The sequence below is a fragment of the Phalacrocorax carbo genome, chromosome 11 (assembly GCF_963921805.1).
Source record: "Phalacrocorax carbo chromosome 11, bPhaCar2.1, whole genome shotgun sequence".
NCBI lineage: Eukaryota > Metazoa > Chordata > Aves > Suliformes > Phalacrocoracidae > Phalacrocorax > Phalacrocorax carbo.
In genome coordinates, this window is record NC_087523.1 from 23,005,700 (window position 1) to 23,026,997 (window position 21,298).

General features: G+C 48.4%; 1 long non-coding RNA gene across 2 annotated transcripts; it reads left to right on the forward strand.

The window, feature by feature from the left end:
* The first annotated feature begins 2,496 nt into the window (after positions 1–2,496).
* LOC135315392 (uncharacterized) lies at positions 2,497–21,091 on the forward strand. Of its 2 annotated transcripts, XR_010374857.1 has the most exons (11): positions 2,497–2,811; positions 3,673–9,513; positions 9,589–9,715; positions 10,051–10,234; positions 12,130–12,250; positions 12,926–13,138; positions 13,232–14,858; positions 15,340–15,460; positions 15,799–15,960; positions 16,189–16,282; positions 16,426–21,091. It is a non-coding gene; the product is annotated as an uncharacterized LOC135315392 (long non-coding RNA). The 2 variants fall into 2 exon arrangements; XR_010374856.1 differs by having other exon boundaries at positions 2,501–9,513.
* The last annotated feature ends 207 nt before the right edge of the window (positions 21,092–21,298 follow it).

Consider the following 21,298-nt stretch of genomic DNA (forward strand, 5'->3'; position numbering starts at 1 on the left):
TCGGCTGCTTTCTCTACACCTTACGCTAGATTTAGGTCAGCTCTTGCTGCGCTGAAACTAGGATGACTGCAAGCTGCGGCAAGCCTTCCGTGAACCTCAAAAGCCACAGAAGTTTTCCCCCAGTACGTCTGAAATAGTAATACAGAAGTTTATAACGGTCCTTTTGCTGTACGTCCATGCAGGCCACCACCACTTCAGAGGCTGGTTTAGGATTTACCCATGGCATTTTTCTTAATATAATTTTCATCGTGTGGCTTGCATTATATTGAATTAAGAAGACACGTTACGCAGACTAACAACACGTGTCAGAAGCAGGAGAGGAAAAAAAAGCAGCTCTTTTCTACTGGCTGTAAGCAAAAAGCTCTTCCTCTTTGTGATGATATAAATGTTGGGTGTTAAATTTCACTGGTAATTTAGGGGTAAAGGGGAAGAATACCCTTTATCCCCTGATTCGATCACTGAGTTTGGTGCTGGTGTAGCATCCGCGGGGGTTCAAAATAGAGCGGCAGCAAAGTATCTCGCTAGAGCAGAGAAACGGTTAATGCTTGCAGGATGGGAGAGTTTGCTTTGGGCAGCAGCGGCTCAGAGACGGATTTAAAGACCGTCACAGAAAGCAGCTTTAATGCCCGCTCTTGGCGCACAGTCACAAGAGAAGTTTTTAGGATGATATATATGATAAGGGCATAAAAAGGAGCGTGAGCACAGAGCGGGAGGTGGAGCTGTGCTCTCGATTCCAGGAGGTTAGCCTGAGTTAATCCCTTGCTAACACTTGCAGTAATCAAGCCAAATATTTTCCAAGGTATACTGATGTTTTCCCTGCAGTGGCTGTTCGGAGAGGAGGAGTGCGAGGAACGGTCGCCTGGACCTGCAGAGTTACTTGCACGTGTTGTGCCCCTTTGGAGAGAGCCGTGCCCCCCGCCCTGGCCAAGCAGCACCGTGTACGAGTAAGAAACCAAATGGGAAAAATCGGAGAGGAACTCCCTTTAGCTGTGGCACCGCCTTGAAAAGTCTGCAGCTGTGTATTTCACAACCACTTTTCTTTAAAACTTACCTTAACATTTCATCCAGCCGATCCATGTAGCCCCTGCAGGTAAGTCAGGAGTTACAGATTCAGATGTCACGAAAATAACTTCATAGTTTTGCGGCTTTTTTTTTTTTATTGATAGGTATTATGATACCAGGGACTGTTTGTGGGTCTGAGGTTTGGCATTGCCAACGAGGAAACTGAGGCGCAATCCAAAACGGGTGTGCAGGATTAGAAACAGGGTGTGCAAGGCTTCTCCAGACAGATTTGGGCAAACCATGACGCTGCATGAAGGAGGGTGGCAGAGCACGGAGGGGGAAAACTGCAGAGCAGCAGGAGGAGAGGCTGAGAGGGAGCAGTAGCGTTGTGGAGGCAATAGAAGAGAGGCGGGGGAAGAGCAGGAGCCAAGTGTCTGTGGCAGCAAATGAGATATTGGGCATGGTAAATGCCGGAAAAGGCTGGCAGAGCTACGTCGGTAACAGGAGGAGGAAGGAGTTAATAGCACTTGCTGCAGCACTTACAGCGCTGTTGGCCTCTCGGGTGCCCCTCGTGCCACCGCTTTGTCCGTGTCAGTCTTCAAGAGACGCAGAGAAAATTCCAGTTCGGTCTCCAGCGATTTAGTCTGTTTCTCTGTGTCTTTGCCTCTGGCTCTGAATTCTCCAGGGGGAGCAGAGGGCAGCAAAGGGCTTAAGCAACAACTTTTTTTTGTTTTAAACTTTCCCTTCATTGAAATACACCGTCTCTTCCAGCATTAGTCTGAAGCCTCATTTAGTAGAGGAAACTTTGCATTTAATCCACGGGCCTATTAGCGAAACAGCACAGCAGGAAACTAGTTAGGCTGTTGAGTAGAAAATAGGCTTGCTAATAAACCTCTTGTTCTCATTACAGTCCCTGGATGCTGAACGTTTTTTGTTTTAATAAACAGAAGTTGGTGATTTGGGGTGATACTGCCTGTTTTGTTTTGTTTTGTTTTCCTTAAATTAATACCTTGCAGTCTGGTTCAAAGGCAAGGAAATGGGGTATTTCAGACGGAACTGTACATTTCTTGTACACAACTCATCCCCTGGCTTGACTCATCTAATCGCAAAGAAAACAAAAACTCGGGGGTTTTTTTGTATCGGTGTAACTTTGGTGTCTGGTATGTCTTGGTATTTCAGAAATAAAAGGAGGACAAGGCCCTGGAGATTCTGTTTCACTCATCGTTTTGTCCTTTCATCTCACCAGTCCTTGTTTTACTATATGTCTGTCTAGAGCCAAATTTCAGTCTGTTCTTTATGCCTGTTGTTTTTTGGAGACCTATTTCTACGAGCGCCCCTGTGACTATTTGTGCTTTCCGTAGGAGCTGAGAAATACCAGCTTGGCGATGCCTCTTCCAGAGCTGCCACAAAAGGGCTGAAGTGCAGGGAGTGATACCCCTAAGAAAGTTGCACAGAGCTTTTTCTTAGATGCAAATTCAAGGCAAAGAGGTAAAAAAAAAAATTTAAAATGGTTATTTCATCTGGGCACTCTTGTGATCTGGAGTCTGTGGGAGTGAGAGTTGCTCAGGGATAGGAGCTGTGAGCGGTGTTAGAAAAGCCCTGACAAGCATCTATTTGTGAAGGTTTGAAGTTCCTCCAGATGTTTTCTTCCCCCCAAGGATGTGGTAAGGTCTGTGTCCAGTTTGGGTTTGGAACTTGGATATCCTGATCCCCAGATCTCGGCTTACACCATTTCTTTTCGTTCTTCTTCCCCGATACAGTTTGGATGTAGCTACAATAAGTGGGAAAATTCTTTGCACACGTTCAAAGGTAAATGCTTAGATGCGGCTACTGAATTTATAAATAACCCCCAGAGCTGTGCCAGGGCCCTGCGGGCACCACAGGCTCTATCGGTTATAAGGCTGCTTGGCTGGAAGGACCTGGATCTGCTCAATAGCTGCGGAGCCTTCGTGACCAAACCCATCCGTGTTGGTACCTGTTTGAAGGTTGTTTCTTATTGTTCTGTGTGTTTTGTTTTAACGTGCAAGTGTATCTCTGTGTTGTAGCTAGGTTTGGGCACCACAGCAAGGAACATGGGAGGGTTATGTTTCATTCTAATGAGGAAGAAGGAGCTGGAAGCTCCCATCGGTGCAAAAAATGAAATGGGTCTATTTTGGAAGTGGCAGGAGAGTTACAGACACACAGAATAATAATATGAACGTTACCAGTCCACAGGCATATGGGACAAGAGCACCTACTGTCAGGCTGGCGTGTGTGTAGAAGGCATAGGTAGATATTGCCTGTGTTCCCTTAAGCAGTATCTTATAACAGTTCATTGGTTTCTTTTGATTCCAACCAGCATTTGGTTGTTAGTCTTAGTAGCAATTGTACTGATTTTAATAGTAATCACTGTCTGTCACCGTTCTCACATGAACCGTTACAGATTTTTATTAACTTTGTGCCATAAACCAAATACTTCGTAAACATGCTATCAAAGGATGCCCTGCTTTCTTAATAAGAGACCCCACATTAGGTAATTAAACATCAAATGCAGCATAAGGACAAAGACCTAGCATGCTTTTATAGCACTTCTAAGGGTAAATCTTGCGTTTGCTGGAATCGATGGCAGTAATTTTCTTCTGATTTCTCAGTTCTAAAAAGGGATTTCATATTTTCCTATTCCATTCACAGAATTAAAGAGGGAGAGCACTGCAAAACCGTAGCCCTTCTGCTGGCTGGAAGGTGAACTTGCTGGCCAGTTTTGCATGGTCGTGTAAACGGTGGGGCTGGCAGGCGGCACCAGAAGCTGCGCACAGGGTGTGAAATCCTACGGTTCTGTTTTCTTTGGATAGCTTTGGCTGTAGGAAGGTGGGAGTTGCTGCGGGGGGTTGTAGCAAGAGCCTCATCTCATCCTTTCTCCAGTCTCAGAGTAGCCACCTGCTTTCTAAGGACTCTTGCAGAGAACAGTTACAGAGGTACCTGCCTAAAGAGAAAGCTTCCAGCCATGGGCAAGTGTCTGACACGGGCCACATTTATGCAGATCTTTTATCCTGTTCATATAACTACAGATGTTCTCTGTGAGGCAAATTGTCAGTTGCCATCATTCCAGTGGCTTCAGTGGAGTTATGACAATTAATCCCTCCGAGAGCCTGCTCTGCTCGCTCTGCGACAGCCTGCTTCTGAAACCCCCTCACCTTTCTGCCCATGAAAGTACAGGCTGTCATCTCCTGACCTCATATGCCAAGATTCAGACAACTCGACTGAGGCACTTGATTTAGGCATCAGAACTGTCGTAAGAAGGAATTCCCTCTCTAGTCTGTGGACAGAACTGGCTACCACCACCGAGGGATCCCGGGTGTCGAAGGGAGGCACCGTCCTCTCCCCACTGGCTGCAGAGGGGCCCTAAGTGGCATCGGAAGGCAATTTTGGAGTTCTTGCTTTAGTCTTGATCACCAACTTGAGATGGGCTGTTGTCGTCGTTTAACCCCAGCCGGCAGCTCAGCCCCACGCAGCCGCTCGCTCACTCCCCTGGTGGGGTGGGGGAGAGGATCAGAAGGGTAAAGGTGAGGAAACTCGTGGGTTGAGGTAATGACAGTTTAACAGGCAAAGCAAAAGCCGCCCACAAGCGCAGCAAACCAGGGAACTCATTCCCCCCTTCCCGTGGGCAGGCAGGGCTCAGCCACCCCCAGGAGAGCAGGGCTCCATCACGCCTAGCGGTGACGGGGGAAGGCAAACGCCATCCCTGCCAGCGTCCCCCTTCCCCCTCCTCCCCCAGCTCCGTGTGCTGAGCATGACGCCGTGTGGTGTGGGGCAGCCCTGGGGGCAGCTGGGGTCACTGTCCTGGCCGTGTCCCCCCCAGCCCCTTGTGCCCCCCCAGCCCCTCGCCGGTGGGGTGGGTGAAGGGTGGGAAAGGCCCTGCCTCTGTGCAAGCCCTGCTCAGCAGGGACGAAGCCGTCCCTGGGTTATCAGCACTGTTTCCAGCACAACTCCAGACCACAGCCCCGTACCAGCTACCGTGAAGAGAATTAACTCCGTCCCAGCCAAAACCAGCACAGCTGTGTAGCCCGTCAGCAATGCCCTGCACGTCTCTGGACCTGGTGGGCCTGATCCGGGGCTGCACGCCAGGATTCTGCATCAGCACACGACCAGAGACGACTGACTCTGAAGTCCTTCACGTACAGGGGTGGGGCTCTATGGAGCATCAGTGAATCCTCTGTGGGACTTCACTGCCACTATTGCATCAGATACAAACCTGAGGGGTATACGGATAGTCTTAATCTCACCTTGAAGCTATTAGGAAGTTTTTCAACTTCTTCAGCCCCAATAAAGTGGATGTCACCCTGCCTGTAACAGATGATTTTGTTGATATATTCAAATGAGGTGGCTAATTTTTCCTTAGGGTAAAAAAATGTATGAAATTCCCATATCATCTGATACAAGTAAAGAGTCTGTAACTTCTTTCTCATTCATTTTCATCCAGTTTATCTGTTTGAGTTGGAGCTCAATTCATTTTCTCAGGATTAGGGCTTCTTTAAGGCCCGCTTCTTGCCATCCTTCTGCTAAAACCAGCCGGTTTTCTGGAGAACAGCGATGAGGCCACTTAATTTGTAACTCTTTTCAGAAGCCTTATACATTCTGTGAGGTTGTTTACTCTGCTTTTATTTCCATTGCCGATTTGATTAGCTCGGCCTTTCATACTTTTCTTTCTTTACTGGAAGATACAGCTCTGAAGTATGTATCCCTACAGTACGAGCTCTGAGACAAATAAATCAGTTGGCTTCTTTGCAGTGTCTCTCCTTGGATTAGTTGCTCTCTGTCCTTTCTACAAGGACTCGTAGCATCAGGCTCAGATTAGCTTCTCTTGATTGGATCATCTGTCTTGTAAAAGACATCCTCTGCTCTTCCTGGCTGCTCTGAGCGTGCTGCTTAAAAGCTGGTGTTCATGGAGATGCCTAAGAGAGCCTTAGCTTCAATCCTTAGGACAATTTGCTCTCCAACAGTGTAAGCAGCCCCAACTTTCTTTTGAAGCCCAAGGATGTGACTTTAGGTTAGAGAACATGGAACACTTGAGAGAAAATTAGCGCTCTTTTGTACTATTAAAAGTAATGTAATCACTGGTGATCACTAATAAACCACGCCACTTGTTGGGCAGGTTCTGCCTTTGAGGGCATTGGAATAAAGACTTCAGCAATAGAAAGACTGAGACAACTACACTTAGGTAATTTAGGACAGGGACTTCTCTGAGGAGGCATAACTGGAGGCTCTAGCTGTCTTCAAGGTAACCTAGAATATATCCCTTACTTTGTTAATTCCTTTCCTGTGGGATACTATAATCCATTTCATATGGTGATAGGACAGAAAATGATGACCTGAAGCTAAGGCGGCAAAAATTTAAGCTAAACGTCAGTAAAATTATTCAGGAGCTCTAAAAGTTAGCACCAAGAAAAGGTACAAATGTTGGAGGGATTAAGCACCCTTTCTTAAGGGAATCAAATCTGGCAGCGCTTAAGGATGACACACTAACACCCCAGTGTTATTTAGAACACATTTAGCGTATCAGAGAGAGCATCAGTGTTTTAGAGAGCCAAAGCACTCTGTATAGTTGTTGGGGAGGAAAAGTATTAGGCTCCTTAGCAGTGGTGGTAGGGTAGCACGTATTTATCACCGCAGCAAATGTTGCCAGGATCGGCATTATTTTTTTGTCATTTGGTGGCCAGGGAACGTGTTGGGTGGGAGCAAAGTTCCCAAAAGCAATAGGGAGCACTGGTCTGGTTTGGTTTCTGGAAACAAGTAAAACCAGGTACAGGCCAGATTTTGTTTTCTGAAGTAAATAAACCTAAGAATGAGTTTAACTAGTTACACCCAACAGAATAACCTGTCAGATTAAAGTCATTTACAAGTCAGTAGCGAGGTCTGTGCAGGGAGTTTAAAAGAGACGCTAATATTTTAAAGCCGAGAACTCAGAAATTAGGAGAGAGCAGGATTACCGTTTCTCAGAAATGTTAATCTGTTGAGAGCACAGGACTGCCAGCGCAAGCCAGCAGTAGGCTTTGGTCTGTTTCAGCCTCGGTCAGTCACCTTTAGGATGAGGTTTAACTGGCATCGATAAACGCCCCAGCCTAAAAATAGAGATGGCCAAAATGTTTCCTTCTGTACAGGTTTTCTTCGCTGGGATGCTCGCTGAGCCGAGCAGAGGCATCTGCTGCTGCTGCGCCATATTTGTGCGTATCTTGTGTATCTCCGTCTCTCGGACTGAAAGGTGAAATGCTGGTTGTTTATTTTCCTTGCTGCTTTTGGGTTCCCTTTCGCTAATTCAACCTCCAGGGGTCCCCTTAATTCAGAGGGGGGCACATGTTTTTGAAAGGTTTCAGAAACCACTGTCTGTGGCATATTGTGAAACGCTTCTTTAACGTTAAGCTTATTTTCCAAAGACCTAAATATTCCAGTATCACTGTTTTAAACTGTGCGTCATTATGTGTATCGCCGACAGCAAGAATTAAACCAGAAGAGGTCAGGCTTGTCTGGCTTCACAGTGAAAGAGTGACTAAAGGATACTGGAGGAGCTGAGAGGTTTGTTTCTATGGGTATGAAGTCCTTTGGAAATGGAAAAACCCACCTTTGCAGCTCTCTTGGTGCTCTTGCTCAGCAGAGCTGCAAACAAATTGGTCTCTGACACCTTATTTAGGGGCCTGTTACCGATGAGAATTCTGCTGGCGTGAAGATGCAAAGCTAAAAAGGGGCTTGGTCTGCCGTGATCTCCTGTCCTGAAGCTACTCTGCACTCACAAAATCCTGTACCTTTCAATACACCAGACTGAAAACGACCCAATAAATCAAACCAGAGGAAAGGATTTCAGTTTGTTCTTTACTTAGGTGGAAGGTTAAAGTTATCGAGGTAAATGTAGCTCTTCTGAAGCCAAGAAAATGTGCCATGAAATAACCTTCAACCATGAGTTTTGTCCTGAAGGCTGTGCTTAACATACCTATCATGTTTAATTGGCTTTTTTTTTCTGCAGGGTACAGGTCAACTCACTGATTAAAGATCATACTGGAAGTAGGCCAGGCTTCACTTTATTTTGGTGGACAAAAATGGGTTGAAAGGGAACGGAAAGGTTAAAATATTCCCTTATTTATTTGGAAAACATGAACTGAACAAGGCCATACTGGACCAGCACCTGAAAAGCCAAGAAGTAAGGCAAACTCTAAATACCAAGGGAAGCGAAACCAATACGTCGGTGTGCGATCAGACGAAACGAGGTGGTGATACGAACTCGTGTTTTACTGCTGAGCAACAAAGGCAGTGAAGAAGGAGGAATATTCCTCGGCACATCCTAGGTACGACCGTTACTAAAGCCACCGGTGATGCACGACGATCTTCCCTCCGGGTCCCCAAAGACCGGCTGTTTCTCTGGAGACCGTGGCCAGCCGTCGCGTGCCGGGCGGAGCAGGCAGCGAGAAGCAGCGCGCGGTCTGACAGCGGGCTCGGTGCTGCCCTGTGCCGACGGAGCAGCCCCGCTCGACGTCCGGCTCAGCTTCGCTGCTTGCCGCTGCAACACAAGGCGAGCCCCAGCGTGTGCTTCGGGGCTCCTTGGCACCCCTGCCCTGCGCAGTTGTTAATTTAACGGCTACGTTACAGAAGGTGGCAGCTGTTGTTTTTGATCTGAATGCAGTGCTGATTTCTCTCAAGGAGTCTTCGTCCCCGTAATTAGGAGGGAACAGAAAGAATACTGTTCTGGAACCATCTCGTGATATTTTTACTGCATCCTACTCATCTTTTTTTATTTTTTTTTCCTGACAGAGGGTACTGTATCTTAATTATCTTTTGGCAAATCGTTATTTTTTCCAGTTTACCGTTTCGTATGTTTGAAACTGAAGCTCTTTATAGCCTCCCCTTTTACTTGCTTCTCTCTAAATGCATTTTAGGGTTGCTTGCAAGGGACAAACAGACAAACAGACGCAGACATCCCTTTTTAGGAAAAATGGAGAAATAGAATGCACACTCCTCTTTTTTCTTTCCTCTCAGACATAGTCACGCACATTTTACCATTATTATCTGATTATTGTGGAGAAACAGAACGGAAAGAAGCAAAAAGAGAGACGATAAATACGCCTCAAACCCACTTTTTTCTGACTAGGTTGCTCGGTATGGCCGTATGCGATGGCGGTTGTGTGGAGTAAGGTGTAAGGTCCGCAGGGCATCACTGTTCAACAGAAGCAAGCAGGTATTGCAGCGTGCTCAGAACGCCGACGGGGAACCTGCTTCCCAGTACGTTCCAAGCGGTTCCCTGCAGTTATATTACAGTCCTCAATCCCTCATTTGCGTCTCATCCAGGGATGATTTTCATCGCCCTGTGAAACGATTTGAGGTTTTGCTTTTCCGGCGAACAAAGCTAAAACAGACTGTAGAAATTTATCACGGTTTCTACATGTTAAACGAGTGAATCTCCGTTTCAGGAGCGCACAAGAACGGCTAGATTTGAGATCCCGGTGCGAGGTGGCCGTGGGGGGCAAGTTACAGCATGGTCGCTCTCGGGTGAGTAAGGCACTGAGGTATGAGAAGTCTGTTCTCGCCCGGTTAAATCTTAACTCTCTGTTCCCCTTGTTACAGTGCCATGGAAACAGCAAAACTGCAGTAATCTCTTTTGGCCGGGCCTGTGGGTCCCTTCAGAGTTCATCCCTGTTCATAAAAGAGTTCCAGAAGAATGTAGAAGACCAGTAAGTCCATCAGCGTGCAGGTGAGGGAGCAGGAGAGACCTCCACGTTGCAGCACAAGCTAAAAGGTGGTTGTTAGGAGGGGCGGCAGCCCGGCCGCATTGCAGCCCCGGTGAAAGGAGGCACCGCTTTTTGTGCCCCTTCCTCTCCCACCGCCTCTGTTTCAAGCCCGGCGTCCTCCCGGGGACGGGCGCATTCGGTTGTTTAACATCACGCCTTCGTTCATCGCCAGCCAGGCGCGGGGCTGTGACAGAGAAAACCCTGTCGCGGCAGCCGTCGGGGCAGTGCTGTCCCGCTAGCAAAGAAGGAAAAGGCGTGCAGTTTCTAGAAATGACGTGGCTGTTCTGTTATGTTCTAGAGGCATTTTGCGAGCCAGCTGGCAAGGCTTGGGCAGGTCCCACCGGATCTCGGAATGAACGGTACGAGACGAACGTAAATGCGAATTCTTGGAGAAAGGCTAACGGCCAGATTCTGCTCTCTGCTTCGTTAAACGTGGAGGGATTTCAGCGTAATCAGCAGCCTCGTTCTAGTTTTATGCTCAGGTAAGAGAATTTGGCCCGAAGAGATTGAGAAGAACTGATGTATGACCTTTTATTTAGTTGAATATAGCTGTTGTGCTCTGTTCAGGAGAATATTTTAACCGGGCCCCGTATAACATTGCCTGTACCCTCTGACTAATTTCTACAGCAATACTAATTTAATTCCATAGCAATTTATTGACTAAGGAAGAACTAAATTGCCTGGCAGGAAAATGGAGAGCAGAAAGAACCTAGCAGGAGGGTTAAGTATGGCAGGTTTCACTGACCACAAGAGCACTAACTGTAATACAATGAAACAAAGTTCCTGTAAGAAAATAAATACAGCGGTTAATATATCACTAGCAGGTACGAGCTGCTTAATCTGCTGAAAGAAATTGTGGTTTTGTCTGCGTGGAAGCCAGGCTCCATCTTGCCCGACATAAAAATTGCTTCAGAGCCTCAAGCCATTAGCTCATAAAGACCACAGAAAATAATGTTGCTGCTGCAGTACTTCTGCAAATGGCATCTCCATATCATTGCCCTGCTAAATCAGAGGAAAAAGAAGTTAAAAGATGTAAATTGTTCTTAAAATCAAGGGGGAGAGTGTTTGTGTGGGGTTTTTTAAACATTATGGATGATGTTGGTAAACTCATGTTAAGTGGAAAGTGGTTTTACTTCTTCCCCTGCAGGTTTTACAATTATTAAAATACAGAGGTTATAAAGTGATTTATTTAAATCTGTTCTGAGAAATGTAGAATAAAATGTTCAAAATGACTCAGACCTGCTGAGTTTTTGAGGATCCTTTCAGAAAGAGCTCTGAAAGCGGCTGAATGAACCCAGGCAGATTAAGCATCAGAAGTACACTGCTTAAATAATGAGCTTGTAATTGCAGCTTTTATGTACTAGGAACGGGCATTTTGGCCATTTGCTGTCCTTAGCCGAGACGGAAACTGCCTCCCCTTAATTCACTTTTACTCCACCGTGGAAGATAGTTTGCAGAGAGCACTGAGGCTCCGCTGGCTTAAGTGGTGAGGCTGTAACAGCAAACTGCATCGACAACCGTTTTGTTATTCGTTGGAGTCGTTCTGATTTCAGACTCCCAATTTGCCAAACCAGATGCCAAGATCAAAATTTATTGCTGGTGTAAACAGATGTAAATCCGTTGGTCTGGAAAGGTTAAAGATCATTGGAAATTATCCCGGTATAACCTTGGAATAACCGAACGCCTTTTGCAAGGCACATTTCTTTGAAACCCAGCCCTCCCTCTCCAACCCCTAGGAAGAAAGCAGAGGTCATGCAAGCCTTCCGAACAGAGACATTCTCAGAGCTAGGTCAGGAGGGGATTTCAGGGCTATTAAAAAAAATAACAGGGCATCCCTCTCTCCATCCAGCTTCTAGCTTTTCGGAGCAGGGCCAGGACAGCTCAGCCTCCCCGGGGCGCTAGGGGGTGTGTGGTGCCTTCCACCCCCTGGTTCCAGAGTATTTCAGCAGCAATGACATCTCAAAGCTCGCCTGTAAGATGGTGCCAGCCCTGCACAATCTTTTTTCCACATGGGGGAAAGAGTATAGAGGACTGCAAGATGAGGCTTTTGCATGATCCCGTGTATCTGGCGCTGCATGGGACAGGTAGGTTAATACATTGGCTAATTAGGAGCAGGTGGTTGTGCATCTGTGGTGACAGCGCGTACATCCTGCATGGTTTTGTATCTAAACCTCCAAAACTTAGGTCGTAGGTCTCCTGCTCAAAGTAGCGGTGCTCTTGGCATCGCTACAGAGAGTCCCTGAGCCCTGCCCCAGATAGCAATGTATCTGACCTGGATCCTGCCTGCCTTCCGAACCTGTATCCGACCTGCGATGGTTCTCATGTCACTTCTTTATCTACTTATTTTTCCCCATTCTGCTCCGCCGCCTCTGGATAGGCTGGATCCTCTGCAACGGGGGGAAGGTCCAGGCGCTGCGTGCAGGTCACCGCTGCGATAACCCGCTGCTTGTTCTGCCACGGTGCTGCTTCCGAACAGGGTGAAACCCTCCACCTCCTCGGTAGGTTAGAAATTATTCACGGGTAGAGTGGTGAGAAACGTGTTAGTGTGGCGCTTTCCAAACCCACAGGGTTGAATCTGGTTTTGATTAGAAAATGGTAAGCTAATTCCTTGGAAAGATTAATTTGGTTGCAGTCCTCCCCCTAATGCCCTCTGTAGCTGCTGGCCCAGAGCGGCTCCGTAGTCATACATCTAGCTGAGTACGGCCCAGCACCTTTCCGTCTCCATCAGAAGCTGAAAACATGTTTCGACGTAGATGGAGAGTGTTTTGGTTTCATCTGCAGGCTCCAGTCTAGCGTGCCTGTGACTGGAATCGAGAAGAAGGTTCCTCAGAGCCACGAATGCTTGCCTGGCTGCTCGAGGGGACAAACAGCTATCAGCTCATTACCTGGCCGTAAAAATATATTTCCTATATAGAATGTGTCAAATCCTTTCCTTGGGATGACACTAAATGGTAAGAGGATTGTCAGTCTGGGATAGACAAACTCGAAATGGAGCTGGAGTGGTGTTCAGCTTAGTTTTTTCCTTTTTAAAAAAAAAAAACAAACGGGGGGGATGTAATTCAGGAAAACTGAACCAAACATCCCACTCTGGGATATTGCAGCTCTGTTAATCAACGGGGCAGGTTCACCAATAGCTTCAGGAAATCAAACTTCCTTGTGTGATCTCTTCGCAGTGTACCTCAGCCCCGAGCTGGCGAGAAATCTGATGCTGTGAAGAGCCAGAAAGTGACTTTTAAGCTGCGGAAGTCCCTCAGTCCTTGACGTCGCCAGAGATAACACCAAGAGCCACTTACAGGGCTGCCTCGCGCTGACATGCGAGTACTGCTGCAAGGAATACCCGTTCGTTTCCAGCTGCCCCAGGAAACATTTGGTTCTCCTGAAGCACTGTAAACGCTGACAGGGAAGGCTTTGCTTTCATTTCTTATTTTTAAACGTAACTTCCAGCATGCTGAGCCTTAGCTGTCTTTGTCTCGCTTCAGTCCAGGAGCGCACAGATCGTGTTTCTTCTTGTCAGCTCTTGGCAGCACCAGCACTCATCCGAAGTAGCTGTCTCCCCTTAACTAACCTGGAGTCAGGCAGAAAACTTGTGTGGCACTCGAATTGAGGAGAGGGATAACACGGGCAGGACAGGAGGTGCGCAGCGGGGTTCCGACGGTGAGGGGCACTTGGGCAGCGTGAGCACTGCCCACCTAAGGGCTGGCTGAGGGATCTTCTCCGTCCCGTTTTCTGCGAGCAGCAGGGAAGCCGCGAGGTAGGGAAGCTAACACGGCGGCCGTAAGGTGGACTGGTATTTTGGAGCAGCTGCATTTAATTGGACTATGCAGAAGGCTCCCGGCAGGCTTTCATTGTTCTTGCACTTCCATCAGGAGTAACGGTGGTCTAAATGTGGAAGGGAGGACGGCGGGAGAAGAGGGGTGTCGCAGGATTGCTGCCGTACCACTGACTGGTCAGAGCTCTACGTCTGCCCCTGTTTCAGGGACAAGGGCATGTTACTTTAACTCTGTGTTTTGTTTAAGGCTTTATTGTTTTTGAGGCATCGATGGATAATGATAAGCATGGAGAAAAAGGCACCTCTTCTCAGCCACAAGGTAGTTAGGAGGCGTTGTGTCTTCCTCTCCATCTGCTCAGGAGCAAGGTCGTGAGTTAGGCAGGCGCTGGACCAAAGAAGGTCAAACCTTTGGTTCTCTCCTTGGCTCGTGGTCAGCTGAGGCGTTTACACACAGCCCTGTTAAACTGCCTGAGCTACCGTCCTTAAGGCTTGGGTGTATCTCTGTATCTCTGCCAGGGCCTCTCGTCAGCAGGTTCCAAGATGGCCCTTGTTTGAAGAGCCGTTAGTAAATGAAAGTAGCTCTCTTTCCACCCTGGAAACTCTTTCTTCCCCCAGTATCTCCTGGGTCATATACGGGGGCTGCTGTTCCAAGCCCAGCTTCACATTTCAATGTAATTAGATTGTCATCCCTGTCTCTGTCTTAATTAAATAACAAGCCAAGCATAGGCAGATAGGAGACTCAACACTGCTGGGCTGTCAGCTTCGGGGAGGAGATCCAGGCAATTTGGTTTAACGGGACAGTTTTTTACCAGCTTTTCTTCCCCTTTGACAGATGACTGCTTATTTTCTCCTGCCTGATAACGTGAAAAAAATATTGTGAATGAACAATTGTTTGCTGCAATTTGTTTAAAAATATACTTTTGAGCACAGCTAGCGTAGGCAGCGGTTGTCTTCTCGGACTAGTCCCGGGGTGGCGTCCCTCTGGAGCAGGTGCCTTGCTGCTTGAGGAGGAGTTTGGCCATGGGGTAACATAATGCCTCCCCCTTGCTTTTTTAAATAGTTGAGTCTGAGAGAACAGGAAAGCTGCTGCCTTTCACTGCGTTCAGTTCCTGCCCTCTCATTCCCTCTTCTTCCCTCCCTTCCATCCCCTCAAATCTCTAGATGCCTCCTGCCTCCCCTTCTGCCAGCAGGGACAGCGAGGCTGTGAGAGCCGATAGACACGGGGGTGCCGCGGAGCTCCCCGACATCGCCCACTGCTCCGAGACCCCGCCGATACCTGCACCGGCCCTGCACCAGAACCGCCGAGGCTCGGCATCGCGCCTGGCCCGCGATGCGGGGTGCGTCTCACTGGGCTGAAACACTGCGTAGTGAGAGCTCAAACCGCCCCGGGGGCCAGCGGGAGCCCGAGGCCAGGCGGGGCGGGGGGTTTGGCCGGCACCGCGCAGCTTGCGGTGGGTGCCCCGAGTGCAGGAGCGAGCGGGACGGTGCATCAGGACCAGCGTGGTGTGGTGTGGATAGCCTGCTGTGTAGCGCCTGGGTGATGTGGATAGCAGGGAGAGCTGTGGGCCTGCGGGCAAGTGCGTTGCCAGAGAATAATGCAATAATGAAGGTTTAGCACACGGAGAAAAGAAGGGACTTTGACAGCAGAGAAAATTTCGTGCCTTTAGAGATGGGGGATGGTAGACGGGGAGAAATGGGTGGGGGAGGAGAAAGTACAAAAAAGTCTAAAAGCCCTAGAACAGGAACAGGAGGGTGGAGTCTTTAAATAGACATTTGGAGCTACGGAGCCTGATTACATACCTGCTCGCTTGCATCCAGGCAGACTCCCAATGTGTCAGCCACTGCATGGTCTGCTCAGTGCTGTTTGGAGGCTGGGAAGTGCTCTAGACCGTGGTTACACCCTGAACAGTTTGGATGTGAGACAACCGACGACTCGGAGGTAGGGTTCTGGCTCAGCTTTAACAACAGTGCAAAGGGAGCTGTGATTTATCTGGTGGCAGCATCAGTTCTGGAAGCATCGAAAGGCCTGTGCCATACATGCAGATACATACAGAGCTGTTGCAACGCTTTTTTCCCCACCTTTACACCGTACTTTCCTACAACCGATGAAATACTGATGACTATTTCAGCACAGGAAGACACTATTAACTCTTGACTTCAGCCAACTTGGCTAAGAATTCAAGGGCTGCGGCAGCTCCACAAAGAATTCTCTGCCATCAGTTCACTCCTCCTCACACGAACAATACCCCAGACTCACTTCTCTCTCTCTGCTCTCAGCTGCAGCATTTTGGCACAGGGAAAGGGCACCCGCTGCTGCTAGAGAACTCAGTGCTTCGTAGATGAAAACCAAACATCTTGAATTCCACCTGGAGCCCGCTGGCAGCGAACGCAGGGCCCAGAGCACTTACGTGGTGTTTTCTGACGGCGACACGAGGCTTGGTAAGCGAGACCGCACATCTCCTTTTGCTCCCCGGTAGTTTCCAGGTGTGTCCCCACAAAGAACGCAGTGTAGGAATCTAATCTTGAGGTGACAAAAATAGAGGGTTGCAGCAAGATTCCTGCATGGGCGGTTGGGTCCCAGCACGTCAGCAGGACACTTGCAGCTTGCGAAGCCTTTTGTAGTTGCTCCAGAAAGAGCTTTCAGGTGTGTGTTATGTTGCATCGCAGGTGGGTTTTGCTACGTGGCTTCCATCCCGCTGTCCCACCCAAGCGGCCTTTCTTGAACAAAAGCCTGGGTCTTCGATGCCCTGCGCTTCGGACGGTGTGTATATTTAGTAATTACAATTAATAATTTAGTAAAAATGTGCCTGCTTCCCCCAACTGTCAAATGGCTCGGCATGCTTGTACTCCTTGTTTTCTCATAACGAGCTGTCTACAACAGCAGTATCTTAAATTTCATTCCAGACCTTTAACAACCTGAGCTTAGTGAGAGAAACAAACTGCCAGAGGACGCAATTAGCTTAAATTTACCTGAAACCAAAATCTTACCCAGTGACATGAATGAATCCCGAGTGGTTCATGCCTGGAAGGAGTTTCAGCAAGTGGAGATCAAGTCGCTTTTCAGCTCAGGTGCTCTCAGTCTTGATACCCCTGTCATTTGCCAGCTGCCACCCTGTTTTCCTCAAGAAAGGCTCCACCAGCCTAAGCTTGGCCCAAGGTCCTCCCTGCATTAAGACCAGGGTATGCGGATATAGAACTGGATTTGTCCGATGGAACAGACATTTTGGGTGATGCTCTGGATTATCCTTCGGTAACTTCGCGATGCGGAAGGCTTGGCTTGTTCACTGGCCTGGGCCTGATGATCAGCGATAGACCGGAGGCGTCCCAGGGATCCCACCCGGCAAATAAACAAGATCAGACAAGAGGGTGTCAGTCTGCATGTCCCGACGAGTGGTCTGTGCGTCAGGATTTGAGGCAGCCGGTGGGTCAGAAAGCAAGGTCCAAGTCCTGAGCGACCGGGGCTTTCCTTTGGAGTCTGTGTAACCGCGTGCTTGTGTGGAGGCAGAGATTACACAAACGAGTGGGAGACGGGGTACTGTTATTTATGTTACAGGCTCATCCTGTACGTGCGAAGTGCTGGATGCACAGACCGCGATTCAGAACCCGGGTGCTGTTGGTGTACGTGCCGCAGCGTGCCGAGAGCCGAGCGAGCCGCCCGCCTGGCAGGGTTTGGCGCTGGTCCTGAATGTCACGCGACGCTTCAGCCCCAGGCAGCAGGCCATGGCCGGCCGGGACCCACCGAAGGTTGGAAGAAGAAAGGCAACAGCGCTAGGAAAGCCAATATTTAAAATCCAAATCCGATTCGGGAAAAATATTTCCCACCTTTATGATGAGCCTGGGATTTGAAAGCCGCCACACCTTAAAGCGTGCAGGTTGCAAACCTGCACTGATTGTGCGTGCTGCCGCTGCGAGCGGAGGAACAGCGATGCTGTGTGTCCTTCGTGCCTGGCTTAATACTGCCGCCCTATGAACCTGTTTACAAGCAAATAATCCACAAAGAAATTGGACGGGTTTGGTTAATAACGCTCGGCAAACAGCATGGCCTGGGTATCAATGTCATGGTCTGATCCCTAGGCAACAGCTTCTCCTCCGCCTCATAGTGTTGCTCTTTCTGAAATGGGAGGGATAAAAGTGTATTAATAAGAACCCCAGCAGGCTGTAAAGACGGCTCACGGCTTGGGAAGAGGGTGCTGCTGTATCTTCACTAATAAATCAGGATCATTATTGCAGCAGGGGAGAGAAAGAGAACCCAGAGCAAAGGCATCTGCTGTGAATTATGTCTCCGAGCCTGCTGGAGCTCTCTGTCTTCCCGAAGCACTTGCTTCAGCTAAGCCACAGAGCCTGCCAGCAGCCATTAATCCCCTCCGCTCCTGCCGGAAAGCTGAGGCTGGGCCGAGGCAAACATTTCTTGTGTCTGACAGTGTGGGTTTGTGGGTTTTTTTTTTTCCTTTTTAATACTTGCTGTAATGAGAAGAGCCCAGAAGCGCTCGGAGTGCTTTCCGCAGGGCCGACGGACGTGTGTGTCAACGCAAGAAAATACAAAAGCCGGTGAAGCTTTCCCTTTGTGCAAGTTCAGTCGCCCCCTCTGGCTCCGAATACATGTGCACATCGAGCGGAGTGGCAGCTGCTGAGCACAGGGACTTAACGCCAGCGCGTGTCTCTACAGCATTTCCTATACAGTGCTTTTCCTTCGGGGGGACTGGGTGGGGGGGCGTGGGGGGAATAGCAGTAGTCAAACTGCTGAATTCATTAGTTTTCTGATTTCACCCAGACTTGTTAAGACACAAATGCCCTGAATGTGATTTTCTAAGAGTAATCCTGACTCATGCAACTAATCCTATTTGGGTTTTTTTTCTTTATTTTTTTTTTAATGGGAGGGGAAACACCAAAGGGGCTTTTTTTTTTTTTAGCTTGAAAGCTCGCTTGGACAAAGCTGTCTTTATACCCTGGTAATGTGATGCAAGAACCACGGCCTGAAGGCCTGTTTCGGGTGATGCGTGCTAACGTAACACAGCATGTCAGAGAGTATTTTCCAGACATTTACTCGGTATTTATGTCAGCTTTTCCCAGGGTTTACCACGGTGCGGTACTAGCACTTACGTGAGTACGAGCTTGCATTTTTCAGCCAGTAAAACCGTATGGATTTGTCTGACAGTCCTTTGCTCCTCAGCAAAGAAGGTGGAACTCGAACCCTCGATAACTGAGTCTGTATATTTTAAGATGTGAGTCACAAGAATAGATTTGACCCGCTTTTTCTATAAAATGACACACCTGATGCCAGCAGGCCCTCGCTGAGGGGTCTGTCCCCATCAGACCTAAGGATGTCATTAAGAAGCTGTGTTGGACGGGCGAGGGTGGTAACAGGACACGCTGCTTTATGTCCTGCGCGTTTTCAGCACCCTCGCTCTGACACTGCCTCCCTCCCCTGCTAGTCTGGAACCAAAACACCGGATTCCTGACAGCCGTCACATGGCAGTTACGAAGGGGCTGGGTCTCCTCCAGCTCTTTGTTCGGAGGGAGCCCGATACCTTGGCACGGCAGTGCAGAGCAGGGGTAGGTCTCAGCACGGCTTTTCTCCTCCGAGGAGACCGATTGCAGACAAATCGTTCCCGAATGGACACACCCAGCAGCTGGGCAGGTTCGGAAGCTCCGGCTCTCAAGCTGCTCTGCCTTGCACGAAGCGTGTTTGGATGACCGGGGCCGGGCAGAATGAATGAAATTCTCATCCCCAAAATGTTGATTTGCAGTGCCTCATGGCAGCGCTCTTGAGAAGCTCAGAAAGAGCTGTGTGCTGGATGTTTACCAAGTGCTGAATAATGCGTAGTAGTGAATCACACACAGATTTCCCTTTCTTCCTATTAGAATTATCGTAAGCGATAATATGATTGACCCAGAAGAAAACCAACTCCAACAGGTGATGGTATTAGGGGACTCCCTATCTAATAGCCAAAGCTTAAACACCGAGTTTACTGTTTCCAACAAGTTTTAACTGCAGTGCATTACAGCAAGTGGTGTAGGAAGATCTTTCCTGTAAGGAAAACAAAAAAGAAGGTGGTAAAAATGGATGCTTAAATGTTACAGTAGCTCATTTAAATGCAGAGTTTGTTTGCTGTAGAGATGGAACCAACGATAACATATGGTGACAGGTAACATGAGAGAGGATGGTGAACAGGTTTTTCTGAATAATACCTAACGAACTAGATAAAAATAATGGAACAGAAACGCAGTTGAGAGGACACTTGGTATCACCCGAAACTCCTCCAGAAGGAGGTGTCTCCGCCTGGGTCACAATCCTGAGCTACCTGGATAACAGTCCTTTGTTATTTCTCTCTCCGCAGGCTAGCACGGAGGAATAAATAAGCCATTCCAACCACGTGGATACTGTTAACAGTTCCTGGCTTAGCTTTGCTTTCACTGTTTCTGTTTTGTTATCAGATTGCATGTGTGAAAAGGAAAAGAGACAATATTTCTAAGTTCAAGAGAAGACAAAAAGGTAAACTGATTGAAGTAGTAAAATCGAATGGATCTAACTTAGAGCTGCCTCCGTCTCTCCAAACAAGAGGAACCCCGTTCCCTGTGGTGAGGATGGTGGTGTTACTCATACTGCTAGTAATCGTGGTCAGGGTAAGGCTCCTTCTCCTGGAGCACCTTCCTCTTCTGCTCTTCTGGTCCCTCCAAACAGTTTCTGCCTCCAGCATCAATAACATTAGGCTGTAAGTCATTCCAGAGCTTTCCATGAAGTCGGCAGGTTTGAGGATCATTTGTACTCTCCCGGCAAAGGACTGTCACAACTGATGTCTTACGGGGTTGTTACGCTCTGGATTTTGCTCTCATGAGTTACTGCTTTCCCTGCTGCAGAAATAGCCGTGCGAAGGCAGAGACTGGGGGCTACACGTACCCCACCGCAGCGTGGTAGCACACAATAATGCCGCAGCCTGCGGTGCTCCTAGCACAGACATTGGACAAAACCAGTCCTACAATGCCCGATGCATTACTGAAAGATGGTTTTCATTAAAAAATCACTAAATGCCACTTTTGATACGCTGCTGTTACGCACCCGAGCCCAGCTCTGACCAGATGTGTGGAACAGCAGGCTCCGCTTTGTAGAGCGGGGTTTTCAAGTGCAAAGCGTGTTCCTTTCTGTGAAGCTGCTGCCTGTGCTTCCTGCTGCCTTAGAAAAACACTTCTCAGACCAACCGACTTCCCGGCAAGGACAGATCGCTGCTGCTGGTTTCCCCGAGACAAGAACACAGGACCTGCACGTTTTTGCCGGTTACTCGTCATCGCCTCAGTAACACAAAAATCTCTTTCTCATCGACCTGATGTGTGAGACTTCGCAATGCCTGTAAGGGAGAGACCTCTGGCTTCCACTGCGTGTAATTTTCTGCTCTTGCAAGGCAAGGCTGGATGCAGGTCCCCGTGCTGAAAACCCCCACCTCGGGGCGTACAGTCCGCTCGAGAACAGCGCGCTGTGGAAAGCGTTTGTAGGCGTGAGTGATTTGCCTGAGCGTCTGCTGGATCTCAAAAATACTCTGTTTTGTAGGTCCATAAAGTTATTTCTCTAGATATATATCTCATTTTCTATGTTACTTGCAGAGGTGCCGGTGATCTGTAAACCACCCTAGGCAATACTAAGAGGAAGGACGTGTATCCTTAGTGAGGGCAACGGGACTCTTCTTGCTCGGAAGCGGAGGCAGCTTTGAGTTAGATCCATGTCTTGCTGCTTCTTCCTCCGTTTGTTTACAATTCGCTGTTTAACTTCAGCTACAGTAACTAA